This window comes from Osmia lignaria, unplaced genomic scaffold (genome assembly GCF_051020975.1).
Source record: "Osmia lignaria lignaria isolate PbOS001 unplaced genomic scaffold, iyOsmLign1 scaffold0007, whole genome shotgun sequence".
Classification (NCBI taxonomy): domain Eukaryota; kingdom Metazoa; phylum Arthropoda; class Insecta; order Hymenoptera; family Megachilidae; genus Osmia; species Osmia lignaria.
In genome coordinates, this window is record NW_027478164.1 from 175,001 (window position 1) to 185,000 (window position 10,000).

Sequence of the window (10,000 nt, forward strand, 5' to 3'; positions counted from 1 at the left end):
GAGCTCGGTCCCGTGCCTTGGCCTCCCGCGGATCTTCCTTGCTGCGAGGCTTCCGTGGCGGTTAACGCCGTCGTGGTCGCTTCTTCGGCCGCCATTCAACGCTTAGCTCAGAACTGGCACGGACTAGGGGAATCCGACTGTCTAATTAAAACAAAGCATTGCGATGGCCCTCACGGGTGATGACGCAATGTGATTTCTGCCCAGTGCTCTGAATGTCAACGTGAAGAAATTCAAAAAAGCGCGGGTAAACGGCGGGAGTAACTATGACTCTGTTACGTCCCACCTTATGGGTGGTTATTCTACTATTACTATGTTCTGGGTTCTGCCGATCAAAACGCTAAAGCGTACCTTGACCTTCCTTGCAGGTAGTGTAGGAGTACAGGATGGAGTGTTCAATTATTAAAGATAGACATGTATGGGTCTTCAATAGATATATATATATTCTGTCCCTGTTGTTACATACCCTTCGCCGACTTCGGGTGTTGTTCGTCGCTCGTTCGTTCTCGTATTCACTCGATGGTCATTCACACTGAGGGTCTCGGTTTTCGCTTGCTTCGCGGTTCGGACGATACACTAGACTCGCGACGCGTGGCTACGACTCGACCTTGGAGATACAAGCGGTTGGTGGTGGTCCTGCACAGCACACGGGTGCACTCCTGGACTTGGTCCAATTATGGGTCTGTTATCTCAGACCACGGCGATACACTCGTGTTGAACCGTCGGCCGAGCACTTCGTCGATGATCTTCCTGGTTTCGAGTTTAGCCTTACTCGCGGATCTACTGCGGGTCGCGAACGGACAGAACTTCGTCTCTGCTTTACGCTATCACGGAACTCTCGTACCTGCGTTGTGGCGATAACTTATACTCCCAAAAGGGGAGTAGGTCACGCTCTTTGCTTGCGAAAACCTGCAAGCAAAGGGTTTTCGCCATCGCATTCCGCGAGTTCCCCGATTTCGTATCGCGGGCGTCGCTAAGCGAAAAAACGCTGATGTTACGCGGATTCCAAAGCGAGACCTCCTTGAAATGGCGAAAGACGAAAATGGGTTATAACTAGGGACGTAACACCCCCCACGCTAGACACAAAATGCTCTCGAGAGTGCATCTTGTGTAAGGTGTTTCCGTCGTTCGCCACCCTCATACGCTCAATCATGCATTCACAGAGTATAAATAATGGTGAAAATCTGTACAATAAAAGGTAGCTGTTCAAAATACAAAGAAAAAGGTGCCGAAGATACTACAACGATGCGCAGCTGTTGAAAATATAAAGAAAAGAAAATATGTGTATGAAGTGTCGCAGATATGTACAGTTTTGTAAAGTGTAAAAATTTTTTTTTTTTTTTTTTTTTTTTTTTTTTTTTTTTTTTTTTTTTTTTTTTTGTAGTGGCCACGGGGCACACTCCCCCCCACGCTAGACAGTCGATAATTTTGAAATTGGTGCCGAGTGAAAAAAATCTACGTGACCATAAAAGGATTGATTTTGGAGTGTGGTGTCTACGGATACGCTGAATTAGACATTCCACGGTGGCTATTGAAAAATTGTCGATGTGGCTCTAATCGTTGCTATGCTCCCGGCAAACCCGGTGGGGACTTAGTGGTATATATACTGGTCGGTCGAGTGGTGTCAGTATTTGAAAATTTACTTTACTGACGAGATGTACGCTTGCATTGATTTGTTTCCGTCCATGCGGGAGTTGTTCCGTACCTGGGTAAGTGGTTTGCAGTCTTATTATGTTTCCTCTCTCTCTCTCCCTTTTTTTTTTTTTTTTTTTTTTTTTTTTTTTTTTTTTTTTTTTTTTTTTTTTTAATAGACCTTGGTGTTTTGTTGTAGCGGACAGATGGGACGTACGAGATCTATCCGGGCCAAATTAATATCCGGTACCGGAAGGCGGTCCAGCGATGGCGAAAAGAATACCGCCAGTACCTTTTTGATTTATGGGACTGGGATGAGGACCGCATGTTAAACATCGCACCCCTTTTCGGCGACTTGTAATTTAGTTAAAAATATATGTGTCTAATCATCTGAGTTTGTCTTTATTTTCTTTTATTTGTCCTTTTGTTCGTTCCAATCCTCATTGTTAGTAAAAAAGGATTGTTTTGGTCTTGAAGGTGGGATTTGTTGTTCCATCTTGTTGTTGCGTTTCTGGTGAGTCTGCTATTTGCAGATCTGAGGGCCACGACGTTGGGGTGACGGTCGGTCGGCTCTGCATTTCGATGTCTTCCGGCGTGAATTGGCGGCGTCTGGGTTGGTTGTCGATCCTGGTTTGTTTTCTGTAGTATCGGTATCCTATTACCGCTGTTATTATTGCAATAACAACGCTTATGGCTGATAATGAACCGTAGGTGACGTAGGCCGTGTGGGTTAGAGCCCGGTGGTGTTGTGCTATATCCTGCGCTTGATTGTCTATTTCTTGCAAGGTTAAGAGGTTGTCTGGGTCTATATTGATAGGTGTGAATTTTGGCTGATTTTCTTGGAGTTTTGTCAGGATTTGAATATGGTGTGGGGTTAAATCTGGGATGAGGTTCGATATATTGAGGCCGAAACTTGGTTTGAATGTGTAGTTGTATTTCTGGGTTTTTATTCCGGATGCCATGATTCTGGTGTGATCGATGGTTGCCTCGCAGTGGCTTTGCAGCTGTATTATTCCTGCACCCTGTATTTGTTCGTAACCGGCCGATCTTTTATTGCATTTGATTTGGATTGCTTCTTTGTGTTGGATCGAAAATAGCCAGGTATTGGGAGCTTCCAGCTTCGTAATTTGGATGTTGTTTGCTGGAGCCGCTTTCACATTGCATTGCTTCCACTGTAGGTGTTCCGGACGCAAGATGAGGTCAATTTCACAGATATGACTTTGCTCATAGTTTTGGAGCGGGAGCGTGGTTTCACAGAGGAGTCTTCCATTAGGGTTTTTGCAGGTTTTGAGGTAGGTTTTGTCAGGGGAGAAAAAGGTAGTAGTAGTTTGGTCTATTGCAAGGAAGTCTGTTTGTGGTTGGATCATCAGAGGGGTGGAAGTATTTGCATTAAGTTGTTGGAAAGAAGGACAGGGATATAGGTGGTATAGTTCGTAGGAATTGGGTTCCAGGAGAGGAAAGTCTATCGTGATGATTACTCTTCCTTTTGCGTATACGGCACTCATTGTTGTCGTGCCCTGAAGTTGCTCCGATCTCAACTCTTCCATTGAGAGCGGGAATTCCAGATTTGTAGAAGTTTGGATGGTTTGGCATGCTGTGATTAGTTGGTCCGGTGATAGGATCATTGGATGTAGGATTCCCAATTTTGCGAACATTACGGCGTCAGTCAGGGTGGATAGCATTAGTACGTATTCGTCCGTTTGACGGGTCAATCGGGTTCCCCAGGAGGACATAGCTAGTTCTAATTCTAATTGGTCTTCTCTTTTACCAATTTCTGATGTTTTAGAGAGCATGTGTTCGATTCTAGCATTCATTGTGGTTGCCGATTTAGAAAGAGTGTTCAGCGTATCGTAGGCTTTTCGGAATTCGGATTTAATTACGTGAGTCTGATTGTGAATTAGAGAAGTTATTTGTTTTTGGTCGTTATAAATTTTATCGATTTCGCGGTTATAATATTCGGCGTCGGTTTCGTCGAGTGTTCCGAACAAAGTTTTGCTGATCGAGCCGATGAATCCGAGAGGGGCTCGTCTTACTCTAACCGCATTCTTTCCGAGCGCGTGTGCTAATAAATTTTCGTAACGTACTGCCTCCGCGAGTTTTCTATCTAATTCTTCCTTCAGGGTGTCCGCGGGGCATGATGTAATGTTTTGGCTTTTGCACATGATCTTCATGCGGTTTACTGCGAAGATGGTGTCTGGGCGGCTGGTTAGGATTTCCGTTACGTCCAGGGCTGTGACTAGTCTCCACGTTGTCCGGAACGTGCGGATAGGGGCTAGTTTTTCGGGGTATAGTCCGGGGTTGTTCCTTAGACGTGTAACGGAGTAGTCACCTTCCATATGGTTTGCAGTCACGAACTGGATCGAGGCGATGTTTAGTAGCAGGTACCAGGGGCCCATGTTGGTTCGGTTGACCTATCTAGTATTTTATGGGCATAGGTCAACTGTTAGTTGGATACAGGATTTCCTAAAATAAATACCTTTTACTCAGGTGGGGTCGAAAGGGGGAGGTTTCCAGGTGGTATCGTGTTTGTTTTCAAAATTTCTCGAATGTGCAAGTTTTAGTTTATTAAGGTGTTTTGCGAATTTTCTTCCCTGTTCGTCCGTGAGAATAGCGTTGTTATTTTCTGTTATTTCACAGATTTTGAATGGGCCGATATAATGAGGGTCAAATTTACTAAGACGTGGTTCTTTTAACACGTAAACTTGATCATTGGGAGAGAATTCGACTTCTTTAATTTTTCTATCGTACTGTAATTTTGAGCGTTCTTTGCTTTGTTCCAGATTTTTCCTAGCTATTTGACGGATTTCTTCTAATCGTTGTACTAAATTTTGAATGTATGCTGGATAGGTCAGGAGTTCTTCGCGAGTCATGGGAGTGAAAGGATCTCTTGCTAGCTGGCCGAAAACTACTTCGTAGGGCGTGAAATTTGTCGCCTCGTGTGTTGAGGTGTTATACGAGTACGTTGCGAAAGGAAGAAGAATATCCCAGTCATGCTTGTTTTCTATAAAATGTTTTAGATATTCGATGAGTACGTGGTGACTACGCTCAAGGGAACCGTTTGTTTGGGGCCTGTAACCAGAGGTGGTGACGTGTTCGACATTAAATGTTTTGGCTATTCCTTTAAGAACTTGATTAATAAACGACGTGCCGCGATCCGTGAGGATTGCCCGTGGCGCGCCGAACATTGCGATGAAGTAACGCGAGAAGGCGTCTGCTACGGTTTCAGCTCGGATGTCCGGTAATGGAATGGCCATGCAAAATTTTGAGAGTTGGCATTGAAGCGTGAGAATGTGTCTATTTCCACTTGGCGTGAATGGAAGAGGGCCGACAGTGTCTAGTGCTACTTTATCAAAAGGTCTGGCTGGCGTATCCGTAATGAGCATTGGTTCTCGTGTTTTGATCCGTACTAATTTTTGCTCTTGGCAGCTTTTACAGGACCGAATATAGTCTTCCACATCTCGATGCATTCTAGGCCAGTCGAAAAGGTTCCGTATCCGTCGATATGTTTTGGTTACTCCTTTGTGACCCCCTATTAAACTTTCGTGATAGTGGCGGATGATATCTTCTCGGTGGTCCTCTGGCGGTGTTTGTATTTCACCTGTACATATCGTCACGGTGATTGGTTCGTCGTGAAAGGTTTCGGACAATTGTTGTTGTAGCGTTTGAGCGTCCACTTTGTGCATCGTTTCTCCGCTCGTTGGGATGCGGAGATTATCTACTCCTTCTATTTTTGCTGCTAGTTTTAGAGCATGCAGTAAATACGACATCTGGTGTTGTTCGATAGTCTGGAAGAAGTATTTAGCGCCTACGATGCTAAAAATTCGCCTTTCTTCTGCTTGCGTAACGATTACGCGTCCTTCGGTTAGGTTTTCCGTGAGCAGATTTGTTTCCGAGAGCATACTTAGGGCTTTTAGTGTTCTACAGTTGGGGCTGGTGAGAATTTTATCTGCAGGGATAAAATGTGCGATATTACCAGGGCCCTCGGTGAGTGGAGCTTTAGAAATGGCTATTCTGCATTGGATGACTTTAGCCTGTGTTGGGCCGATGGTGACCTGTGGATATGGCGCGTAAATATTGTCAATGTCTTTCCATTCGCGAGTAAATTTGGGAGTCCTAATGGTCGATTGCGGTATGTCTAATAATTCCGCTGGGGATGGCAAGTCCCAGGAGATGCGCGTCGGTTGTTCGACGGTAGTTGTTTGCGAGAGGTCGTGTGAGGATGGTTCCTGTTCTGGTTCAGCTTGATCTTCGGATGGCTGTATAGGTTCCTGGGTGGAGAGAGGTGATCCCCAAGATACGCGTTTTCTTGGTTTTGGGGTACTAGTTGCCAGTGCCTCGTGCTCTTGCTCCGTGGTGACGTTGTCATCCATCATGGTGGAGTTTGCATTGGGCTCGATCTTTTCTGGTTCTATATTTCCTATCGATTGTGTTTCGTCCAGGATCATGGATGGTGGTTCCTCGTAATTTGGCCTAGATTGGGCCGCCCGACGTGATCTTACCCGGTTTGCGATGGGTTCTTCTGTGTTGGTGATCTGATCTGAGGGTATTATTGGTAGTGCAAATGGTACCGGGTTTCTTGACAAGGCATCTGCGTTTGCGTTTACTCGGCCTGGTTTGTATATGATCTCATAATTATAGTCCTCTAGGAGTATTCTCCAGCGGGCTAGGCGTGATACTGGGTCTTTGACCGAGAATAGCCATTGTAGAGGACGATGGTCTGTTACTAGCGTGAACTTTCTGCCATATATGTACGTTCTGAAATGTTTTACGGCAAAGATGATTGCAAAGCATTCTTTCTCCGTGGTCGAATAATTTTGTTGAGCCGGCGTGAGGGCTAGCGACGCGTAGGCAATAGGTGGATCTTCGCCTATTTTGCCCTGACTTAGGACAGCGCCGACAGCGATGTCCGATGCGTCGGTGGTGATAATGAAGGACTCGTCGAAATTCGGATAGCGCAAAACCGGTTCTTTACACAGTGTCTGTCGTAATGCCTCAAAACTTTTCTGATGAGCTTCGGTCCATGTGAAGGGTTTCTTGGGACTGGTTAGTTCTGTCAGAGGTTTGGCCTGTTGTGACAGATCTGGGATAAATCGCCTATAGTAGTTTACCAAACCTAAAAATTGTTTCAGTGTTTTTCGCGTGGTCGGAGTCGGAAAACTTTCTACTGCTCGAATTTTCTCCGGGTTTGGTCTTATTCCTTCGGACGAGATGATGTGGCCCAAATAGGTCACCTCTTTCTTTAGAAATTCCGCCTTATCCGGTTGCAGAGTGAGGTTATTATCGCGAAGGCGTTGGAACAGAGTTTCGAGTCGTGTTTCCATTTCCTCCAACGTGCGTCCGTAAACTACTATATCGTCGATGTATACGTATAGGATTTTACCAATTAGTCCCTTCAAAACGAGTTGCATAAGCCTTTGAAAAGTAGCGGGTGCATTTTTCAAACCGAACGGCATGCGCGCATATTCGTAGTGTCCATCCGGAGTCGAGAATGCCGTTTTCTCCTGGTCCTCCGGGGCCATGCGTATCTGGTGAAATCCATTTGCCAAGTCGAAAACAGCGAAGTATTTTGCACCTCCTAACCGGTCGAAAATATCCGATATGCGGGGAATCGGGAAACGGTCGTCGATTGTTTTCGCGTTTAATTTACGGAAGTCTACGACCATTCTCCAACGCACATTTCCTTTCGAGTCCGGTTTTTTCGGAACGAGCCAGAGGGGCGAGTTGTACGGGGAGTTCGAGGGAACTATTACCCCTAAATCCTCTAAGTTCTGTATTTGTTTCGATATTTCCTTTTCCTGGTCGACGCTAAAGGGATACTGTCGTGTAAATACCGGAGTCTTGTCATCCACAGGGATATTGTGAACGATTGCCTTTGTATCTCCCAGAGGATCGCCGGGAATAAAAAATCTATCCGCGTAACGTGCTACGATACTTTCGACCATGCGTCGCGGTTTATCTTCTAAATGATCTAATTTTAGTGCTTTATTAATGTTTTGGATTCTCTCGGCGTCGGTTAGTTGCGTGACGACATAGTCTCCTAGATCTTCGCCTTGAAATTCCAGCTGTTCGTCTGACAGCGGAGTCAGCGGCCTAGGTAGGTCAATAATGTCGGTCGCGTTGCGCGTTTCTTCACCCGATTCCCGAGAATTTTGTTGGGTCAGCTCTTCGACGGCGCGGTGCGCGTCTTCGTCGGTATCGTTTGTGTAATCGGCTGACGCAACTCTTGTACGTTCCTGTTTACCGAGGAGAGCTCGTGGTGCTTCCTGGTCGCGTTGGCAAGAGGTCAGCGTTTCTTTTATCTCCCGTGAGTTCGAGAATCCGATTGGATGAATCGGTCGTTTGCTCGTTACTAGGGTTCTATGGTGAAAGGAAATTTCGCTTTCTTCTTGCAGGAGGTACGGGCTACCTAAGAGGCCTATTATTCCGTCAGGGAAATCCGGGTTGTCGACGACGTAAAAGAGAGTTTGGCTTCCGTTTATTTTAATGCTTATAATGCCGGCAGCGATGATGTATCCTTGCAGTCCTTTTACGCTGACGCTCTCGCATTTAATGATCGGCGCGTCGGTCCGTAGCGCGTTTGACTTAATCAAGTTCAACATCGAGCCGGTGTCTATAATAAATTCTCCGTTGCCTTTGTTCAGTTCCTTTGAGCGGATCCGGATTCGCGGCGAAGGAGCCTGTAAGAGTCCTGGGGACTCGCTTGTGGCCGTTGGGGATCGCGGCGAGGCGTAAAAGCTGCGCCCGCTCGATTGTCCGCGGGTGAACGGGCGCGACTGAAGTTTAAATTTTCTCTGTCTGGAGTGTTATTGTGCGACGGCCTGTTATCTAGTCTTGGCGGAGGATCGCGCCCACGTTCAGGATAGCTATTTCCTGGCGGTCGGCGAGGTCCTTGGCGCCGATTTGGACCGCGTGAATAATTATTTGAATAATTCGTTTGGCCTGAATATTGAGTTCCGTGTGCTTGATAGTGGTTATGATAGCGTGGGCCTTGAGGTGGCGCCCTTTGAGCGTGGCCACACCCGCAGAACCAAGAAGGCTGCGGGGGCATGTATGGCGCGCAACCGTGTGGGCATCCGGGCCCGCACGGTGGAGCTGTGTACCGAGATTGGCATGTATTTACCGGAGGGGCCGCGGGCTGGACCGAATTCGTGTAGCAAGAACCGTATGGGTGGCTAGGATATTCCGGTTGCACCTGTTGTGGCGGTTCCCGCCACTCCGACCAGGTGCGATTGTAGTCGTATGGTGAAGGAGGGGTTGCTGGCAAAGGGTTGACCGGTGGTTTAGTCGGAGGGGCTGATTTTTTCATTTTCGCGTCGTTTTTGTCTATCAAGAGTGCCTCGTCCATGATGTCGGTGAGTGTGGTTTTCCGGGCAGTCATTACGGCCTGCGATAGTTTTGATGGCAAGCCTCGGATGAAGGCTCGCCCCGCTAAGATGTCGAATTTTTCGGGGTCGAATTCGTCGCCCTTTTCGTCGCGACCGCTGGCGGATGCCTGATAAAGTAGCTTCGAGAAACGATGCGTATATTCTAGGACCGTTTCGTCGTCCCTCATCGGGAGGTTCCCGAGTTCTAAGCAGAGTTCCTTATAGGTCTTGTTAGGAGCGTATCTCTTTCGAAGCAACTTTAAGAGGTCGACGACGCTTGTGCAGTTCTGATGCTCTACATAAATTCTAACGTGTTGAACTAATTTATCCATAAGACCTTCGAGAAATCTGGTCTCTAGGCCGGACGGGACTCGTGACTTTACTTTATGAATTGCGGTCAGAAAATCTTCGAACGAAACCTTCTCAGGGTCGAAATCAGGGATTTTGTCTAAAACGCGATCCACCCTTTTCTCCTCCCTTTCGGCGATGAACCATGAATCATAATGGGATGTCCCGGATTGTCCGAGGCTCCGTGTGTCTCTTACGGACGGCGAGGACGTAGGAGGCGGTGGTGGGTTGCGAGAGGGAATCGTGTCGTGAACGAGAGGCATGGTGACGGTTATAAGGGGGCGAGCGTTAAAGTAGCAAGGGTGTGGTCAAGTTACGGCGCGTTAAGCCACGGAAATGAATGAATTTCGATATTTGTTTAAATTACGTGAATCCGTATGTTTAACGATATCCCACTTCTGACACCAAATTGTTACGTCCCACCTTATGGGTGGTTATTCTACTATTACTATGTTCTGGGTTCTGCCGATCAAAACGCTAAAGCGTACCTTGACCTTCCTTGCAGGTAGTGTAGGAGTACAGGATGGAGTGTTCAATTATTAAAGATAGACATGTATGGGTCTTCAATAGATATATATATATTCTGTCCCTGTTGTTACATACCCTTCGCCGACTTCGGGTGTTGTTCGTCGCTCGTTCGTTCTCGTATTCACTCGATG

At 46.7% G+C, this 10,000-nt stretch overlaps 1 pseudogene; it reads left to right on the forward strand.

Moving 5' to 3' along the window:
- The window catches only part of LOC143306401 (large subunit ribosomal RNA), a 14,615-nt pseudogene that overhangs the window by 2,518 nt on the left and 2,097 nt on the right, over positions 1 to 10,000 (forward strand).